This window comes from Pelophylax lessonae (assembly GCF_965119305.1).
Source record: "Pelophylax lessonae genome assembly, chromosome: 10".
Taxonomy (NCBI): domain Eukaryota; kingdom Metazoa; phylum Chordata; class Amphibia; order Anura; family Ranidae; genus Pelophylax; species Pelophylax lessonae.
The window spans coordinates 79,842,861-79,866,028 of record NC_138777.1 but is presented as its reverse complement, the minus strand read 5'-3'; positions in this window follow the sequence as shown (position 1 = coordinate 79,866,028).

Here is a 23,168-nt window from a genome sequence, read left to right as displayed (position 1 = left end):
GCATGTGGTGTGCATGTTTTTAGCGACCTACGTAGTCAATTTTCTATGGTGGTGTGGTGGAAGGTTTTTTGTTTATTTTAGCTCCCTTGTTCCTGGATTCAATAAACTTATATTTTTTACTTGGAACTCTGTGGGTGCATTTTTTTGGAAAAATTACTCAATCTATACTCTATAGTATATGGCGCTTTTGGGCATTTGTTCCTGTATGTCCTCTCTTTTTCTACAGGGGTTCATGTAAATGACAGACTGTTGGCGTTATATCACTCCCAGTGAAGTATAGACTTGACTGCCTGTCCCGGGTGCACCACAAGTCTCAGCGGGCCCGGAGATTACTCTGAACAAAGAGACATCCGAAGCGTATAATTGCTCAAAGTCATCTGACGCTTTATTCATTCCATACAGTTTATATGATAAAATATCCCCAACAGGAGAACAATGGGAACACAGTTACACCTCCTTGACATGTTCCCAAAAAATATACATTGTTTCATTATGACTTTATGTAGAGAGACAAAAACCAGCTGTGTCTGGGAACTGTACAGCTATTGCTTGGGAAGAACAAGATAAGGGGAATAAAAGAACACCTAACTCAGGCCTCGACAAATCCCGGGCGCCAGGTCGCATTTGCGACTAGAATTAGCGACCTGGCGCCTGGGGTGCCCTGCTTGAGCTGTCCTGTCCCTTTTGCGCCCCCCACCTCCTCTTCGAGTTCACGGACTTCCGCGCCGTCCAGAAATTTAGTCCCCGGCTTTTCGGCCTTCTTCTATGAGATGAGAAGCTAGGGGAACTGGCGCCCTCTTGTGGTGGCCGGGAGTAATGCATGTTCTCAATGCCTTTTCTTCTCCTTCCAAAGAGGAGAAGAGAGGGAAGTTTTTTAAGGCTTCATCTCTCTGTCCAGTTACCTTTGCTTAAAGGTAAGTGGACAGGGAGTGTGGTTATTATTATTAATTTATTTTTTAAATGTAAAAAAAATAATAATTTTTTCTTTTTTTTTTTAATTATTAAAAAAAAATAAAAAAAATGTTTTATTTTTTTTTTCTTCAATTCTTATTAAAAAAAATATATATATATATATATATATATATATATATATATATATATCTTTTTTTTTTTTTCCTCATCGCCGTGCCACAGCCGAAGGCCCCTTTCACACGGGCTGTCTGATCAGGTCCGCCTGTCAGTTTTTCAGGCAGACCTGATCGGACCGTTCAGTCTCCTCTATGGAGCGGTAATCTGCCGCCATCTGACCCTGCCCGCCAAAAACAGACGGATGGTGGTTCTATTTTCTATCCATCCCGTGGATCCGATCAGATGGCATCAGATGGAAAGAGACAGACAGTCTGTTTCCATCCAATTGCGCTATATAGGAGAGTGGGGGTTCTAGTCGTATTTATGTGTAAATTTAGTATCAGTTTTATTAAATAAAGCTTGGTTGTTAGTTTAAAAAAAAAAAAAAAAAACTGGCTCCTAACTTTTTTAGCTGGCTCCTAGATTTCAGGCAAATTTGTCAAGCCCTGACCTAACTAGATTTTGTTCTCAGCAAAATATAAATCTCATGCATGCTCAATGTTCACAAAATGTCTTCTAAAACTAAGATGGTTGAAGTCTTGCTCAAATAAACTAATAGAGCCGGTTCACACTTCTGCGTGTGCCGGGTTCGCATGTCATGTCGGAGCACACTGCTCCGACATGACATGCGATCAGCTGTGCGGTGCGAGTTTAGCCATACAGTTTGTATGGCTAAATTCGCACCGCACCCGCAGCAAAGACGCACAGGAGGCATTTTTGCTGCCGCATCAGGATCGGATCGCACAGCGGTTCACACTTGTGCGATCCGATCCTGTGCGAACTGCACGATCACACTGCGATATGTGATCAAACTGGGGGTGTCGTTAAGATTACATTGACACCCCCAGCGGATCGCATATGGCAGTGTGAACTGCCGGGGGTGCGTGTGCGATGCGGGAACAGGCTGCGAATTCGCAGCCTTCCCGCATCGCAATAGTGTGAACCGAGCCATAAAGAAGAACTTTTGCTAAATTAATATTGTGGTCTGGCCTCTTTGCTTACAAACAGAAGTTAAGTGGCTGGGAGCTGTCATTTACCAGCAATTTATAACAGAATTTTTTATTCTTTGCTGCAGTAGGTTGTATATATTATACAGATGTACCACTTCACCCACTGGTTCCTTACTTAACCACTTTAAGACCGTAAGGATTTGCCCCCTTCCTGACCAGGCCCTATTTTGCAATTCGGCACTGTGTTACTTTAACGGACAATTGCGCAGTCGTGCGACGCTGTCCCAAATAAAATGAATGTCCCTTTTTCCCACAAATAGAGCTTTCTTTTGGTGGCATTTGATCGCCTGTGTGATTTTTATTTTTTGTGCTATAAACAAAAAAGTGTGACAATTTAAAAAAAAAAAATATATTTTTCACATTCTGCTATATGACATTCTCAAAAAAAAAATTAAAAATCAAAATTTTTTAACATTTTAGGCCAATTTGTTTTCTGCTACATATTTTTGGTAAAAAAAAAAAGTCGCAATAAATCACAATAAGCAATCACAAAATCGCAATAAGCGTATTTTGAATGGTTTGCGCAAAAGTTATCGCTTCCACTAACTACGGGAAAGATTTATGTCATTTTTATTGTTTTTTTTTTTTTTTTACTAGTAATGGCGGCAATCTGCAATTTTTTGCGGGACTGCGACATTGCGGCGGATAGATCGGACCCCTGACTGACATTTTTGACACTTTTGGGGGGACCAGTGACATTACTACAGTAATCATTGCTAAAAATGTGCCTTTGACACCGTTCCCCACAAACACTTACTGTACAAACTAAGGAAGGTAGGTATGGACTATAGGGTGAGTACCTGGATAGAGAACTGGCTCCAGGGGAGAGTCCAGAGGGTGGTGATTAATGGGGAGTACTCGGATTGGGCGGGTGTGGAAAGTGGGGTCCCCCAAGGTTCTGTCCTGGGGCCATTCCTGTTTAATTTATTCATAAATGATCTAGAGGAAGGGATATCGAGTACAATCTCAGTATTTGCGGATGATACTAAACTAAGCATGCCAATATCTTCTATGCAGGATGTGGAAACCTTACAAGCGGATCTGAACAAAATAATGGGGTGGGCAACTACATGGCAGATGAGGTTTAATGTTGAAAAATGTAAAGTAATGCACTTGGGCATCAGAAACACGAAAGCAAGCTACTCAATGGGGGGGAAACCTCTGGGTGAGTCTAGGATGGAAAAGGACCTGGGGGTACTGGTAGACAACAGGCTTGGCAGTGGCATGCAATGCCAAGCCGCTGCAAGAAAAGGGGATTCACTCCCGAAATAAAGAGATTATTCTCCCACTCTACAACAATCTGGTGCGGCCACATCTGGAGTATGCTGTCCAGTTCTGAGCACCGGTCCTCAGGAAGGATGTGCTGGAACTGGAGAGTCCAGAGAAGGGCAACAAAAATAATTAGGGGAATGGAGGCATCGGCTATGAGAAAAGACTACAAGCACTGAACTTATTCTCTCTGGAGAAGAGACGATTGAGGGGGGATATGATATCAATGTACATATATTGTACTGGCGACCCTAGCATAAGGAACAAACTTTTCAGAGAAAGGGAATACAATAAGACACGTGGCCACTAACTAAAACTAGAGGAAAAACGGTTTAACCTTAAAATATGTAAGGGGTTCTTCACGGTCAGAGCAGTAAGGTTGTGGAATTCTCTTCCACAAGCATTCGAATCAGCAGGGAGCATCGATAGTTTCAAAAAACTATTAGATGGGCACCTTAAAGACCACATCATACAGGGGTATACAATGTACGATTAACAGCAACACACACACACATCATAGGTTGAACTGGATGGACTGGTGTCTTTTTCCAACCTCACAAACTATGTAACTATGTAACTGGCAGGGAAGGGGTTAACATTATGGGTGATCAAGGGGTTAAATGTGAGCCTAGGGGAGTGATTCTAACTGTGGGGGGGCGTGGCTTCTGAAATCACCATAGAGACATGTGATCCTATATAAAAGGTTTGGAGGGGCTCTATGATCATTGCAGGGAGAAGAACGGTCAGCTGTGTTTACAACAGCTGACCGTTCTTCTCTCTCAGCGGGGAACGATCGTGGGTGTCAGGCGGCAATCAGAGCCGCCTGCCCACTGCATCGACTTCCCTGCTGACAAACGGGGGTGGGAGCGTGCCGCTGGCAGTGCGCTCTCGCCCCCTAGCCTCCTGCGCGCGACCAACGTATAGCTACGTCAGTTTGCCCAGGAGCGGCTGCCTGCCGCAGTATAACTGCGGCGGGTGGTCATTAACCGGTTAAAGGAAATTTTCATTTTGTTCCTAAATTGGATGCTCCTTGCCAAACTGATTTTTTTATTTTTTACTTTAGTGCATGTCCCCCAGGGAATTTCCCATCCCCCATGCAATTTGTTTGACAATCTCTTGCCTATTAGCCTAGGAAATGGCCATTACTGTTTTTAACATTAAGCTCCAATTGACTTTAATGGGGTTAGGATTTTACTCATGTTCTGCACACCTGCCTTGAACCGCACCCAGGTATGTTTGGTTAATCCCTACAAGTGAAGTAAAAAAAAAGATTTCTGATTCTCCTAGAAAGAAGTAATATGCCAGAAGCAAATGCAACATGTAGAAAGCTGGTAATCCTAATGTAACCTGATAAATGTAGGCAGTAGGGAGGAGCTTTTACCTGTCTGTATGACTCAACCTGTCACCATCAACATATATAAAGAGGACATACTGACCATCATCTATCTAGCCCTACTCTTATTCTTAGCTTGAAGAAGTCAAAAGGAAAATGAGCATCATGAAGCCAGCGACACTTGTACTTACCCTCTTTCTCCTAAATCAAGTCCTCTGCTATCCAGGTAAGGCCATTTATAAAAAAAAATAATAATAATATTAATAGTCTATGTGTTTTTTTTTTTTTTAAGACACATGACAAATTAGAATATTTTTAAAGGACAATTCTTTGATTTTGTCTTTACTTATATAGGGACAGCATTATTATGCAGTAATGAATAATGCTACCTAATAAAAGTAATTTTTGATGGGACCTATGGCTTCAATTTAAAAAGGTAGAATCCCTAAGCTTTAACAGCTGGTATTGAACACTGTGTCTATGTTATACTTTGACTGGTATGTTTTATACTTCTGTACAATACTATACTTGTAAAAGCTATGTTCTTCTCCTTTATTTCCCTTTTTTCTTTTTGTTCTTCCCTGCCTTGACTTTGTAAAAAAAAAAACTTCATAAAGAAATATAACTCTACAAAAACACAAAAAAATAAAAAAAATACTTTTTGAGTCACGTTCCTAATGCAATGCAAAATTTGATGTGTATTACCACCAGTATGCCTGTACTCACATAGATGGAATACAACACAGTGTATAAATATTAGGGATCGACTGATTATCGGCAACACCGATATATATATCGGGGGGCGATATGCACTTTCCCCGATACATCGGAATCGGCCCCTGAGGTTACCGATATTGCTGATATTTCGGGAAAGTGCTGTACCGGAGTGATGCCTGCAGCTAGAGGCATCACCCCAGTACCGGCGTCCATAGCCGACAGTCGGCTGTCTTGTAATGACAACCAATGTGGCTGAGAAGACGCTCGGCTGTCATTACAAGGAGCGGGAGGGGACGTTACCCCCCCCCCGTCGCCTTCCGTGGCTCGCCCGGATCCCCCGTCCCACCAGGAGACCCGGGCATCCTACCTGCATGGCCGCCGAAGAGAAGACCTGATCAAAGCCGCATTCGGCTCTGATCGGGTCTCCATGTAAAAAACCCGGAAGTGATGTCATGAAATAACTTCCAGGTACTCGGCGCCAAATTCCAAAAAAATTACAGCATTCAAAACAGCCAAACTTGGCGTTGTGCATGTTTTTAAGTGCAGAGGAGGGGTTTGGGGTCTTTTAGACCCCCAGATCCCTCCACAACAGTACCTGTAAAAAAAATAAATAAATAAAAACATTTTTCTTTTAAAATGCCTGAAAATATCGGCCAATATCGATATCCAATGACCAAAATATCGGTATCGGCATTAAAAAAACTATATCGATCGATCACTAATAAATATACCTGAGCTTCATTTATGTTTTATATTTTGTTTACTTTGCATGTTATGCACATATATACTGCAGGTTTTAAATTTAAAATGGCTTAAAATTCTGCCAGGAAAGCACATATACTAGCCCAACTATAAATCCAAATTGGAGTGTCTACAACCATAAAAGTAGATAAGAAGCCAAAAAGTATACAATAATTAAAGGAGAAGGTAAAATGGGCTTTAATGGAGCACTACTATAGGCCCCTGACTAACATAGTCTATCAATAAATCTTACATGTATATCTTATATGTATTTATATCACAATTCAGTTTATTAAATAATCAACAGAAATAAGCAGAAATGAGATAATAAGGTTAAACACATACATAAATAATAAAACACCTAAAAACAGGGGATGTCATCACATATGACTATTGATAATTGTCTTTTGGTGCATCAGTGCTAAGTATAATTTTGGTATTATGGTTAACAGTGTTCAAAAAGTCACTAATGAGCAATGTGCAAAATGTAAATTCATATGTAAAGTATCTCCATATAAACACTGAGCACCAGACCGCTGAAACTCTAATTTTCCTTATAGAGTCTGAAACTCTGACACACACATAGAGCTCACTCCCGTAGCTGTAATATCTCAAGCCCTGATGGGAATTTAGAGAACCTTGAAACGCATTGATACAAACCTTTTAATAAACACAAATGCTTGCACTCAACCAAATGACCAATGCATCTTTTTGATTCTTTGAAGACAATAGAAGTATTTACCACAGAGCCATAAACAAGGAGATTCTGTCTTCTTTCCTGGCCATCCTATATCTCAGTAATTGTCTCTTAAGGCCCGTACACACCTGACGGAAATCGGACGAAATATCCTCCGATTTTTCTCTCTCTTGCTCAGCGTTCATAACCGTTTTTAGTTGATAGTGCATAATGTTCACAAAAATTCTCGTCCCATTTTCTTTTTTTTGTTGGCATTTGTTCGTAGCCTCAAAAGCTAAGCGTTGACTAAATAATATCTAAAACAAAACAAACTAAAACAACCTTTCTATTCTAATAATTTGCACATATATTGTTATTCACAGTAAATGTCCCATCATCAAAAAATGATCAAATTGTCATATACAATGATTTATTCTGGCCGCATTTATGTTTAAAGTGGAACTTCAGCCAAAGTGTTTCTTCTTGTTAGCGTTAAGCTGGATACACACTATACAACCTTTGTTGTTCGATTTCCTTTAGATTTACCTTCAACCTTGTGGTGCAAGGGCCGGCCTGATTGCATACAAATTGAAAGTGTTTAGGTTTGACCTCATATTATATGGTTTTGGTAATCCAAAGAAAAAAAATAATCTAAAGAAAATTGTATAGTGTGTATCCAGCTTTAGACAGAGTAGGGGTAGTTGATTTTGTATTGCTATTGTAGAGATTTGCCCTAAGGCCCCTTTCACACATGCGGACTGTTCAGATCCACCTGTCAGTTTTTCAGGCAGATCTAAGCGGATGCCCCAAGCATCCCTATGGGGCAGCAGATGTCAGAGGAGACATGTCCGCTGACATCCGATCCGATCCTGTCCATCAAATCCGGACGGATGGAAACGCTATTTTCCATCTGTCTGGTGGATCAGATCGGATAAGAATGGACAGGCGGTCCGTTCTCATCCGATTCCCCCATAGAGGAGAGCGGGGATCTGACACCTCCGTCTCCGCACACGGAGCTGTCTTCCGCCTGCTCAGCGGGGGATCGGCAGATCGATCCCCCGCTGAGCAGAAAACAGAACGGACAGGATCGGACATGTGTGAAAGGGGCCTTAGGCTCCATTCACACTAAGGCGACTTGACAGGCGACTTGTCAGCCTGACAAGTAGCGGTCCATTGACTGTACAGGACCCGTTCTAATAGGAGTGACACAAGTCGCTCCTACTTAGAAAAAGGGTCCTGTACTACTTCGGGGCGACCTCGGAGCGACTTGCATAGACATTCATTATATGAAGTCCGTGCAAGTCGCGCCGAAGTCGCGGTGCACGCGACTTGTGAAGTCACCCCCTGAAGTCGTGCCGCTTCAGTGTGAATGCGGTCTTAATCTCATGTTTCACAGTGGGAGATCTCCCCAGCAGAGACAGAGAGAGCAATAACAAACTATTAGAGGTTCTAAAATATTTTTTTTGCTATCCAGAAAGGTATTTGGTGGAGTTCAGCTTTAAATGTATGGGCGTGCAGTTTTATATAGTTACACTTCTTGACCAAAGATAGCAACACAAGCAAAACTATTTTTGAGTGTTAATCACTTCAATACAGGGCACTTTCACCCCCTTTCCTGCCCAGACCAATTTTCAGCTTTCAGTGCTCTCACATTTTGAATGACAATTACTCAGTCGTGCAACCCTGTACCCATATAAAATTTGTGTCCTTTTTTCACACAAATAGAGCTTTCTTTTGGTGGTATTTAATCACTACTGTTTTTTTTTTTTTTTTGCTATAAATAAAAATATACCAAAAATTTTGTTTAAAAAAAAAACAACTTTTTCTTTGTTTCTGTCATAAAATTTAGCAAATTAGTAATTTTTCTTTATAAATTTTGGCCAAAATGTATACTGCTACATAGCTTTGGTAAAAAATACCCAAATAAGTGTATATTATTTGGTCTTTGTGAAGGTTATAGAGTCTACAAGCTATGGTGCCAATCATTGAAAAATGATCACACCTGATCACACCTGATGTACTGACGGTCTATCTCATTTCTTAGCCACTTAAGCCCCGGAGGATTTGGCTGCCCAAAGACCAGGCCCTATTTTGTGATTCGGCACTGCGTGACTTTAACGGACAATTGCGCAGTCGTGCGACGCTGTACCCAAATGAAATTGACGTCCTTCCTTTCCCACAAACAGAGCTTTCTTTTGGTGGTATTTGATCACCTGTGCAATTTTTACTTTATGCGCTGTAAACAAAAAAAGAGCAACAATTTTGAAAAAATAACAATATTTTTCACATTTTTTATATGAAATTCCCCAAAAAAAAAAGTAAAAATCTAAATTTTTTAACATTTTAGGCCAATTTTTCTGCTACATATGTTTGGTTAAAAAAAGATGCAATAAGCATATTTTGAATGGTTTGCGCAAAAGTTATTACGTTTACTAACTAAGGGAAGATTTTTGTCATTTTTATTGTTTTTTTTTTTTAACGAGTAATGGCGGCGATCTGCGATTTTTTTTTGCGGGACTGCGACATTGCGGCGGAAAGATCGGATCCTTGACTGACATTTTTTACACTTTTGGGGGTACCAGTGACATTACTACAGTAATCATTGCTATACATATGCACTGTTACTGTAAAAATTACACTGGCAGGGAAGGGGTTAACTTTATTGGTGATGCAGGGGTTAAGTGTGTCCCTAAGTGCTTCTAACTGTAAAGGGGTGTGGCTAGTGATGTAACCACAGAGACATACGATCCTACATAGCAGGATCGTATGATCTCTGCAGTTAGATCAGGGAGAATGACAGGAGGCTTTGCTTACATTAGCCGCCTGCCTTTCTCCCTCTGCACCGGGAGATCGCGAGTGACCGGCGGAAATCGGGTCCGCCGGTCACACGCGCTGACATGTTAGGGAACGTGCGGGGGTGGGAGCGCGCCTCCGGCGACGCGCGCTCGCCCCCTAGAGGCTCTCAGGCTAGCGACGTAGTAGTACGACGTCACTTTGCCTGTACAGGGCTGACTGCCGCAGTAAATATACTGTGGGCGGTAGGCAAGTGTTTAAGACACTAACGAGCCAGGAAAATACAAATACCCCCCAAATGACCCCCTTTTGGAAAGTAGACATTCCAAGGTATTTAGTAAGTTGCATGGGGAGATTTTTGAAGTTGTAGCTTTTTTTTTTACAAAATAGTCAGGTTATTTCTCTCACACAGCATATGCATACTTGCATGCAACTACACCCCAAAACACTTTCTGCTACTCCTCCTGAGTATGGCGTTACAACATGTGTGAGACTTTTCCACAGCCTAGCCACATACAGAGGCCCAACATGCAAGGAGTACCGTCAGGTGTTCTAGGGACATAAATTACACATCTAATGTCATGACTACCTCTCACACTTTTAACCACTTAAGCCCCGGAGGATTTTCCTGCTCAAAGACCAGGGCCTATTTTGCGATTCGGCACTGCGTGATTTTAACGGACAATTGCGCGGTCGTGCGACGTTGTACCCAAATTAAATTGACGTCCTTTTTTTCCCACAAATAGAGCTTTCTTTTGGTGGTATTTGATCACCTGTGCGATTTTTATTTTTTGCGCTATAAACAAAAAAAGAGCGGCAATTTTGAAAAAATTATATTTTTCACATTTTTTTATATGAAATTCTCCAAAAAAATGTAAAAATCTAAATTTTTTAACATTTTAAGCCAATTTGTTTTCTGCTACATATTCTGGTAACAAAAAAATCGCAATAAGCGTATTTTGATTGGTTTGCGCAAAAGTTATTGCGTTTACTAACTAAGGGAAAGATTTATGTCATTTTTATTGTTTTTTTTAAACGAGTAATGGAGGCGATCTGCAATTTTTTTTGCGGGACTTCGACATTGCGGCAGACAGATCAGACCCCTGACTTACATTTTTGACACTTTTGGGGGTACCAGTGACATTACTACAGTCATCAGTGCTATACATATGCACTGTTACTGTAAAAATTACACTGGCAGGGAAGGGGTTAACTTTATTAGTGATCAAGGGGTTAAGTGTGTCCCTAGGGGCGTGATTCTAACTGTAAAGGGGCGTGGCTTGTGATGTAACCACAGAAACATACAATCCTACATAGCAGGATCGTATAATTTCTCCAGTTACACCAGGGAGAATGACAGGCAGCTTTGTTTACATCAGCCGCCTGCCTTTCTCCCTCTTCAGCGGGAGATCGCGAGTGGCCGGCGGACATTGGAGCCGCCGGTCACACGCCTGGGGATGCAGGGGAACGAGCGGGGGTGGGAGCGTGCCTCCCCTGCAGACTCCTGGGCGAGCGACGTAGTACTACGTTGCTTTGCCCAGGAGGGGCTGACTGCCGCAGTAAATATACTGTGGGCGGTCGGCAAGTGGTTAAATGCCCTGGAGAACCAGGACAATGGAAACATCTACAAAATGACCCCATTTTGGAAATCAAACACCCCAACATATAATCTATGATGCATAATGAGTTTTTGGAAAATGTGGAAAGAAAATGAAAACGCATTTTTTTTTACACAAAGTTGTCCATTTATACAATATTTCTAACACATAGCATGTACATAGAACAAATTACACCCCAAAATACATTCTGCTACTCCTCCTGAGTATGGCGATACCACATGTAAGAGACTTTTACACAGCCTAGCGACATACAGAGGCCCAACATCCAAGTAGCACCGTCAGGCGTTCTAGGAGCATAAATTACACATATAAATTCCTGACAACCTATCGCCCTTTTGAAGGCCCTGGAGCACCAGGACAATGGAAACGCCCAAAAAATTACCCCATTTTGGAAAGCAAACACTCCAATGTATAATCTATGAGGCATAATGAGTCTTTTGAACATGTCATTTTTTCCACCAGTTTTTGGAAAATGTTGAAAGAAAATGAAAACACATTTCCTTTTTTTTACTCAAAGTTGTCCATTTATACAATATTTCTAACACATGGCAAGTACATAGCAAAAATTGCACCCCAAAATACATTCTGCTACTCCTTCTGAGTATGGCGATACCACATGTGCGTTACTTTTACACAGCCTGGCCCAACATTCAGGTAGCACCATCAGGCATTCTAGATGCATAAAAATAAAATATACATCTAATTTACTGACAACCTATCATTTTTGAAGGCCCTTCATATTTCTAACACATAACATGTACATACAAAGAATTACACTCCAAAATAAATGATATTGAGGAAAGGGTAAAAAAAAAAAAAAACAAAGTATTACCTGTGGTTTTAGTAGTGCAGTTGTTCACAGAGGAGCGGGCAGCAGGCAGGGACATGCTTAGCAACAACAATAGTAAATATCCAGGCAGCAGGCAGAAATATTGTCTATAGACAGTACAGGGATATTGTCAGCACAGCCAAAGCATTTGTCCAAAGGAATTTTCCAGGCAGAGACATGGTCAGCACAGCCATAATAATGGTCCTGGTACCCTGTAACCTGCAGACACTCATTAATGTACCACTCTCCAGCCCTTTATATACATACTGCCTCTTGCTACAGCTAGATATTCCCATAGGACAGGTAGCAGGCAGAGGTGTGGTCAGTTGATGCGGCAGGCAGAGGCATGAAGGCAGTAAGTCAGCAGCAGGCTGAGGGCCTCGGTCAGGTTAGACCTGGGCACAGAGGTAGAGGCTTCTCCCACCCAAATCTCTTTGAAGCTTCCGGACTCCAGACCCTAATCCAAAAATTGTGAAACCTGGAGAAAACCAAAAAATTTGTTTTCTCCAAATGGAAAAACAATTCTGGAGCCCCTCACACATGTGAGACCTCTGTATACTACAGTAGCAGGGCAACAGATCAGTTCAAGTGGTAGGCAGAAGCATAGTCGATAAAACAGGCCAGGGTCAGTTTACATGAAAGCAGTCCAAACGGTAGGCAGAGGCATAGTCAAAAAACAGGCCAGGGTCAGTTCACGTGGAAAGCAGTGGCATGGTTATTTGAGGAAACATGGAAAATGTTTGCTGCCAGTGCTTGTAGTTGGGGGATTTGAAATTCCTGTGCTGGTACTCGGGGGTGATACTGTAGCGCTGGTGCTGGGCCTGGGCATTTGATCCTGGGGTCTATCACTGGTGGCAGCACTGGTACTGGTCCTAGGTATTTGATCCTGGGGTCTATTGCTGGCGGCTGCCTGGTTTCCAGAGCACTGTGCCCTTTTAGCAGGCACCCATTCTTCATTCGATTCCATCACCGATCCATTGCTATCAATCGGTTCAAATTCAGAATTGGATTCAGAATCGGAATTGGAATCTGATGGGAACTCCCCGCTGCTCTCATCAGTCATGGAGAGGGATCTGAAACGCCTCCTGACTGCTGTACACTTTTTTGGACATGCTGCTGATGGTGGCTGTGTGGCGAGTACTTTGGTAAAGGGGTGTGCGATGGGTACTTTGGTGATAGGCTGTGCGACGGGTACTTTGGTGATGGGCTACGTGACAGGTACTTTGGTGATGGGCTGTGCGATGGGTGACAGATGACTGCTGACAGTCACTGATGGGTGGCAGGTGATGTTGACTGATAGGTGACAGGTGACGGTCACTGATGGGTGACAGGTGATGGTCACTGAAGGGTTACAGGTGGCGGTCACTGATGAGTGGCAGGTGATGATCACTGATGGGTGATAGGTGACAGGCAACGGGCACTGATAGGTGACCGGTGATGGTCACTGATGGGTGATTGATGGGTGACTGATGACGGTCACTGATGGGTGACAGGCGATGGCACTAATGGGTGATAGGTGACAGGTGATGGTCACTGATGGGTGACAGGTGCACCGGTGACGGTACACATGGCAGTCTCTGATGGTGACAGGTGCACTTTATGGGCACTGATGGGTGACAGGTGCACTGATGTGGGGACTGTTTGGTGAAGGGTGAAAGGGGAGGGGGGGGCGACAGTAACACTACTGGGCACTGATGAGGACTGTACACTGCTAATGCGGCGATGTGACAGGTTCTCTTTATTCAGGTGCTTTGTGCAGTACACTGACAGACACAGATCGGTAACTCACTGATCCTGGCTCTTCCTCCTCCTGGAAATGGTGTGTGAGGAGAGAAGAGCTGGTAAAAGCCAGTTACTGCTCTGTGTTTACATTTGTGAATGGATCACGGCTGATCATGTGGTAAACAGCCATTGTCATTGACTGTTTACCACTGTTGGTGACGAGCTATATTCCTGGGAACACGCCGCCACCGACATGACTGCACAGCACGCTCCTGATCGTGCGCATGCGCAGTTTACACAGGGGCAGAGCCATGTATGAATGGATCACAGCCAATCACGTGGTAAACATCCGTGATCATTTGCTGTTTACCCCCTGTCGGTGACGAGCTGTGTCTCGGGGACACGCCACCACGACAGTGCCAGGCTGTGCACACTCGATCACGCGCATGCACTGTTTGAATGAGAGCTGCACCATTCCGCTGTCATTTGACAGTGGTTTGGCGGCAAGTGGTTAAGTAGCACTACAGGTTCCTGTGTAATGTTGTGTTTGCTATGTGAGCAATAAAAATTATTATTCGATATTTCCTAATAAAAAGGGAAAAGATTAAATTGCAGACAATTGTAAAGAACAGGGAGTTTTGTTTCCATGAACCTGCACTCACTGACAGCTTGGAGTCCTTATCTGCTATTAGATCCTTATATGAAGCAGGAATTTGTAAGTAAGTGGAATGGCAGTCTATAGATTTGGACAAAGAATGGACACAGTGTGGGTAGGCCTGAACTGAAAATGAGTTTGCCTAAGGGAAAAAAATCACTATGTTAGTTTGCCTAAAGGAAAGAAGGTGCAAGGGACTCTCAAGATGACAATACAAAACCACCCAGCTGATCTAACTGGCAATAACATTCTGTCAAAATTATAGTCTAAAGTAAAAAATTACTCCTGCTCAGATATGTTGTCAGGGGTAAATAACCATCCAGCCATTAATGGCCCTCATTAGCTAGTGTGGCCAGTAAAACCAGTTCCTCCAGTAATTTTGTCTGTCATATTTTAAGGACTAGAGTTGGCCACAGGCAGTCAAAGCACTTTAAGATAACAACAAAGAGAGGGGCTCACCTACCTAGTGCATTATCACTAAAAACATTTATTAAAATAGTAAAACGTATATATTATACTCACAAAGCAGGTGTGAATATTACACACATCAACATGGAATATCCAAGGTAGCCAAGGCACTCCGCAATGCTGGATAGCATGCAGTGTACCGCATGGAACTGCTATGGCTAGGCTGGCGCGTTTCGAGGGCGAGCCCCCTTACTCAGAGCCAAGAAATTCTGCATGTCGAGCAGCTCCGCATTGGTCATTACCGCCGGAAAGCCGACCGCCGGCTCTAAAAAAGGGTACCAGGATGATGCCTCTAGCTAGAGGCATCACCCTGGTGCAACCACTTAAATTCAGCCGACGTAGACCTATGTTGGTTTGCGTTAAGTGGTTAATTCTCGGTAACACTGGTACTCAGGACAATTTGGAAGACTGATTCTCCCTAACAGAGGCACATACAGCAATAAAAACAGAGGATCTAACCCCTTGCTACTCTATCCAAATCCAAAGAAAAGTTAAGTTTTGCTTTTAGGCTCGGTTCACACCAGCCTGATTCCAAAGTCGCGCGACTTTCAGTGCAACTTTGGAGTCCGACTTTGATACAACTTTGATGTGACTTTTTATACTCTGTGGCACTGAAGTCGTATCAAAGTTGGACCAAAGTAATGCAGGAATCTATTTTAAAGTCAGACAGACTTGTGTAGTATGAGTTAAGACAGCTCATATAGGGAAACATTGAGTTTCAGTGTGAACCAAGCCCTATGGCTTGGTTCTCACTGACAACCTAACTCCAAAATTCTTAGCTTCTCCTAGCCCTTTACCCTAAATCTTACCACTAAGTTACAGGAAAACAGTTGCTGTGAAGGAACAGCAGCAGGCTGATCAATTCATGCCTGTGCTTACTCTACTCATTCCTTCAGACAGAAAGTTCCTTTTCAGCACATGTGCATGCAGCACACCCCATTGGCCCCCGATGCTGCCTCACCCTCCCCCAGTCTGAGACTTGCTGAAGGAGCTAGACATACAGTGTGCATGAAGCCTTGATCAGCACCTGGTCACACCTATTCCTGCCCACTATACTACAGCACTGCATCTGTTGCTGAAACATCCTGTAGTTGAAGAGGGTGTTGCTACAGACAAATCAACAGAGATGTATAGTAACGAAGTAGAACTACTTAAGTACTGTACTTAAGTACCGAAATGCGGTATCTGTACTTTCCTAGAGTAGAATTTTTTTCTCCTACTTCTACTTTTACTTCACTACATTTTTTCGATGATTTCGATACTTCTACTCAAGTATTTTTTTTTTGTGCTGCATAGTTACTCGTTACTTTTAAAAAAATTACCACTGACAGTAGATGGCAGGTTGCATAAAGCTCATAAAAATGTGTATAATGTCATTTGTAAATCAGCGCATACGAAAATAAAGGCTGTGTATAATAAAAGCTGCTATACCAAATCTTTCCAATAAAAAGAAAATATGAAACAAACAAATAAATGGTGCTACAGCGCTTAAAGTGCATCAATAAACTACTAACAAACACAGGTTAATCATTTGAATAAATCATTTGAAATAATAAAAACAATATGATGTTCAAACTTTTGACTTCTTTCTTTAATAACTACATAACACAGTACTTCTACTTCTACTTTCAGTACTTGAGTAGAAATTTTTTTTCAAAACTACTGGTACTTTTTACTTTTAGTACTTAAGTAGCAAATTTTTTGAAAAAAATACTTGCAATACTTAAGTAAAAAAAATGTTGAATACTTTAGTACTTCTACTTAAGTAACTTTTTCTGCGAGCACTTCCACTTCTACTCAAGTCACTTTTTGATCGAGCACTTGTACTTTTACTCAAGTAGAAATTTCGAGTACTTTATACAAGTCTGCAAATCAATGTGTAGCATCATTTAGTTTCATTAAAAAAAATGTGATTGTCACTTGAAATCGGAAACAACGAAGGCAACAATGTTATCATTTCAGTAAGGAGCATCTTCATGCAGCTGTCAGTTTTCAGTCATTGTTACTGCCATTTTAAAAAGTAATGAAACTATATGAAATATTGATATGCCGGGACTAAATAACAATGTATTTTTCCCTAGCTTCTCCGTACAAAAGGTCAGCATGCGTAGGTGACTGCGGCACAAGCTTTGCAGGTAAGTTAAATGCTGTTAAACATTTTTCCTCTTAAATTCCCAGGGTCAAGCTGCATAGGCAAAGTTTAAAAGTATAATTTTTAGAAAAAGAAAAAGCCATAACTATACATTAAAAAAAGTAAAACAAAAGTGTAAAACAAAAACCGTAAAAGAACACTTTGAATACTTACTGGTCCTTTGCAGAGCTTCAGGCACTGTTGTTAATCAGCAGTTCTTCTGGATAGGAAGCATAAAAATTATATCTAAAGGACCTATCTATAAATCAGTGAGGTTTAAGGTCATGCCCATTAGATCCCCGGCCCACTCCTCTCTTTGGGGGTGTGCTTTTTTTTTTCCTCTTTTTTTTTTGCCTCCCACCCTCCATAAAAATTTTTGGTTTCTTTTTTTTTTTTATATTATGTTATTATGTTTTTCGGGCAAAGACAGAGGCCGCAGATACCCCTTAGACACCCTCTTAAGTGGTGTAAAAAGTTTTTTTATTTTTTTAGCTCACTGTATCACATTAATATGATGTTTGTTTGTTTTTTTTTCTTAGAAGTGTTTATGTTTATGTAAGTTGAAAAAAGGGTACATGTATAGCCAAAATGGGGCTTCTTTAGTTATCTTCGGAGCTTGGCCCTACGGCAAGAGGTCTGAGAACGTTTGTTTTGTGCACTTTTGTGTCTTTGGGATGTCTTAGTTTTCTGATCTAACACATTAGGGTGGGGAATTGCGTTTTTTTTTTTTTTTTTTTTGTGGTTTTTTTTTTCCTTTTTTTTCTTTTTTTCCTTAAGGGAACATATAAGGTACGAAATAAGTAGGAGTGTTATAATATGAGTAGCACTAACTATAAGTAATAAGGTGGGGGGATTTGAGGTTATGGGGGTCACGGGTATCATGAGCGATCAAGAAGGGTTGGATAATTATTTGTATTTAGTAGTAGTTCTCCTTCTTGGGCTCATCCCACTGTCTTAGAGTCAGCTTGGATAATGGGAATTGTACAGGATATAAAGATATAAAGATGCAGGGTGGGGGGGAATTTTGGGGTATAAAAAAAAAAATCAGAAGTTCTTGGTGCGGCTCCTGCCACCTGTTGCTAATGCACTACAAGACACGTGTATGATGTAGCAACCAGCTAGAGGAGCCACAGCACTCAGTGTGGTTACTTAATCTGATACCTGGAAGTGTTGCATAGCAGCAGTAGCCCAGTGTGATGTAGCAACTAACTAGAGGAACCTCAGTGGGTCTACATTATCTGATAACTGGAAGTGTTGCATAGCAGCAGTAGCCCAGTGTGATGTAGCAACCAACTAGAGGAATCTCAGTGGGGCTACATTATATGATACCTGAAGTGTTGGGTAGCAGCAGTAGCCCAGTGTGATGTAGCCACCAGCTAGAGGAACCTCCGTGAGGTTACATTATCTGATACCTGGAAGTGTTGGATAGGCACAGTAGCCCAGTGTGATTTAGCAACCAGCTAGATGAACCTCAGTGGGGCTACATTATATGATACCTGGAAGTGTTGGGTAGCAGCAGTAGCCCAGTGTGTTGTAGCAACCAACTAGAGGAACCTCAGTGGGGCTATATTATATGATACCTGGAAGTGTTGGGTAGCAGCAGTAGCCCAGTGTGTTGTAGCAACCAACTAGAGGAACCTCAGTGGGGCTATATTATATGATACCTGGAAGTGTTGGGTAGCAGCAGTAGCCCAGTGTGTTGTAGCAACCAACTAGAGGAACCTCAGTGGGGCTACATTATATGATACCTGGAAGTGTTGGGTAGCAGCAGTAGCCCAGTGTGATGTAGCCACCAGCTAGAGGAACCTCCGTGAGGTTACATTATCTGATACCTGGAAGTGTTGGATAGGCACAGTAGCCCAGTGTGATGTAGCCACCAGCTAGAGGAACCTCAATGAGTTTACATTATCTGATACCTGGAAGTGTTGGATAGGAGCAGTAGCAAATTGTGATGTAGCGTAGCAACGAGCTAGAGGGACCTCAGTGAGGATACATTATCTGATATAGCAGCAGTAGCCCAATAGCTCTGCAAAACGGGGAAGACTGGATCTGCTAGTGTCAGAGAAGTAATTATTCAACATGTTGTTTTACATTTACAGGTTGCTTTTGTCTACCTTTTAAGGTAGTGACAAAATCAATTAAAGGCCAATTCACATCTGTCAGTTCTAGTGCATTGTACTATTGCACATGTGTTGCGTTAAGGCAGCCTTCTCATCTTTAACCACTTCAATACAGGGCACATTCGCCCCCTTCCTGCACAGACCAATTTTCAGCTTTCAGTGCTCTCACACTTTGAATGTCAATTACTCAGTCAAGCAACACTGTACCCAATCAAATTTATTTCACACAAATAGAGCTTTCTTTTGGTGGTATTTAATCACCACTAGGTTTTTTAATTTTTGCATTATAAGTGAAAAAAGAGCGAAACATTTTTTTAGTTCCTTTTATAAAATTTTGCAAATAAGTAATTTTTCATAAATTTGGGCCAAAATGTATACTGCAACATAAGTTTGGTAAAAATAACCCAAATTCGTGGATATTTTTTAGCCTGTGTGAAAGTTATGGAGTCTACAAGCTATTGTGCCAACTGATCACACCTGATGTACTGACAGCCTCATTTCTTGAGGCCCTGAAATGTCAGGACAGTACAAATACCCCCCAATTGACCCCTTTTTGAAAAGTAGACATTCCAATGTGTTTACTAAGAGGCATGGTGAGTTTTTTGAAGTTATAATAGAAAGATCCCACGAGCAGCCAAATAATAATATAATTGCTGCAAGCACTCCACTAACTCACACAGTGTAAAAGATATATAATAAAAAATGCTGCGCAAATATATATATATATATATATATATATATATATACATATATATAAAATCAACCAAATGTGTAATCCCAGAACAATTCCTGAATATAGAGATAAATAAATAAATAAAAAACCTCCAATGCACGTGCTCATGAAAAAATATTAGACTCTAAATATATATTGAACAGGTGCATCCAACCATTGAAATATAATATATAATCAATATAAAGTGCCCAAAGTAAAAAAAATATGAATATATAAACGTACAAAGACCAATAATGTGATTCTGATCAAAATGAATGCCAATAGGTAATAACTTCAATAAGGTACCATAGTGCTAAAAAAATAATAAATATGTGCAATGTCCATATTGCGTAAAAATTAAAGTCATCCCTGGTGATGGTCTGCCAGGCCTCTACTGCAACTGTCTTCAGTTCCTGCTTGTTCTTGGGGCATTTTCCATTCAGTTTTGTCTTCAGCAAGTGAAATGCATTCTCAATCAAATTCAGGTCAGGTGATTGACTTGGCCTTTGCATAACATTCCACTTCTTTCCCTTAAAAAACTCTTTGGTTGCTTTCGCAGTATGCTTCAGGTCATTGTCCATCTGCACTGTGAAGCGCCTTCCAATGAGTTCTGAAGCATTTGGCTGAATATGAGCAGATAATATTGACCGAAACACTTCAGAATCAGTGGCGGCTGGTGCTCAAAAATTTTGGGGGGTCGCAAACAAACCAATGATGGGGGTTATTATTATGGACACTGACACCAATGATGGGGGGGGGAGGTGGCACACAGCGCACCCCGGACACCCCACCAGTCCGATCCTGGCAATCGGTCGGTATTAGATCCCACCATAAACACACACAGAGGGATCCGGTAGATCGGCGGTGCAGTGATCTCTCTATACCGGACACATCCAATCTCTATACAGTCCGGGGAGTTGCGGCTCTCGGGACTCACCTCGGTGTCGGGGGTGTCCGGCGATCACAGCTCTACACCCGGGGATCGGGTTCCTCTCCGTACTCCGTCCAGTATCAGATCCATGCCGCATACCGCCCGATAATCCCTCCGATCACCTCCCCCGCCGCACACCGCCCGATGTTCTCCGAGGAGCGGGCCGGGCAGCGGCGGCTCACGGCTTCTCCGGCGAGTCCTCCCAGCTCCCAGCTCCCGCCTCCCGTATCGGACGCGCTTCCTGATTGGCCAGGAGGAGAATCTGTGTGACAATAGCGAATTTTCATTCCCTATTGTTACACAATGGGTGGGCTCGGGACGCACTGCTCTGTGCCCCGGGTCTACCCTTTTTTTTAGCCTGTGAGAGCCTCTGGCTCTAATCACATGGCTAAAAAAAAAATCCCATTGTACTCCATGCAGCCGGCGCACCGCATGTAGATTAGGGGGCCGGACGCATGGATAGGGGGGGCGGTGCCCCTGCGCCCCCAACACACCGGCCGCCACTGTTCAGAATTCATCCTGCTGCTTTTGTCAGCAGTCACATCATCAATAAATACAAGAGAACCAGTTCCATTGGCAGCCAATTTTTGCACTAATTCCACGGGAATATTTTGCACAATATGGACTTTGCATATATTTAACATTAATGACTTTATTTTTTGCACAATTTGGACATTGCACATATTTATTATTCATTTATTATTTATTTAGCACTATGGCACCTTACTGAAATTATTACCTATTGGCCGGAAATCCTGGGTGACCTTGATTTTGATCGGAATCACATATTGGTTTTTGTACGTTTATATATTCGTATTTTTTTCACTTTGGGCACTTTATATTGATTATATATTATATTTCAATGGTTGGATAAACCTGTTCAATATATATTTAGAGTCTAATATTTTTTCATGAACACATGCATTGGAGGTTTTTTATTTATTAATTTATCTCTATATTCAGGAATTGCTCTTGGATTACACATTTGGTTGATTATATATATATATATATATATATTTTTGCGCAGCATTTTTTTTAATTAAATATGAGTTTTTTGAAGTTGTCATTTCTTTCCCATAATTCTTGGGAGAATGAAGAAATACATTTTTTTAATTTTTTTATTTTTTTACACAAAATTGTCATAATTACAAGTGATTTCTTACACACAGCATATGCATACTTTCACAGCCTGGCCACTTACAGAAGCCCAACATGCAAGGAGCACCGTCAGGTGTTCTAGGAGCATAAATTACACATCTAATTTCCTAACGACCTATCACATTTTTATTGCCCTGGAGCACCAGGACAGTAGAAATACCCCCAAAATTACCCCATTTTAGAAAATAAAACACCACAATGTATATTCTATGAGGCATTATGAGTCTTTTGAACATGTCATTTTTTTCCCACAAGTTTTTATAAAATGTGGAAAGAAAAAGAAAACGTATTGTTTTATTTTTACACAAAGTTGTCAATTCATAAGATATTTCTAACTCATAGCATGTACATAGCAAAAATTACACCCCAAAACACATTCTGCTACTCCTCCTGAGTATGGAGACTTTTACACAGCCTGGCCACATACAGAGCCCCAACATCCAAGTAGCACCTTCGGGCGTTCTAGGAGCATAAATTATATATCTAATTTTATTCCTACCTATAACACTTTTGAAGGCCCTGGAGCACCAGGACAATGGAGGTCACCACAAAATGACCCCATTTTGGAAGCAAACACCCAAAAATATATTCTATGAGGCATGGGTTTCAGATAGGTACTCTGATACTCTGATGGGCTGGAGACAGGTACTCGGGAACTCTGATGGGCTGCAGATAGGTACTCAGGTACTGTGATGGGCTGCAGAAATGTACTCGGGTGCTCTGATGGGCTGGAGACAGGTACTCAGGTAATCTGATAGGCTGCAGATAGGTACACGGGTACTCTGATATAGCTACTCAGGTACTCTAATGTACAGCTACTTGGGTACTCTTATGCGCTTCAGATAGGTACTTGGGTACTCTGATATAGGTACTCGGGTACCCTAATGGGCTTGGGACAGGTACTCGGGTACTTTTATAGGCTGCAGATAGGTACTCAGGTACTCTGATGGGCTGCAGAAATGTACTCCGGTGCTCTGATGGGCTGGAGACAGGTACTCGGGTAATCTGATGGGCTGCAGATAGGTACTCAGGTACTCTGATGGGCTGCAGAAATGTACTTGGGTGCTCTAATGGGCTGGAGACAGGTACTCAGGTAATCTGATGGGCTGCAGATAGGTACACGGGTACTCTGATATAGCTACTCAGGTACTCTAATGTACAGCTACTTGGGTACTCTGATGCGCTGCAGATAGGTACTCGGGTACTCTGAAATAGG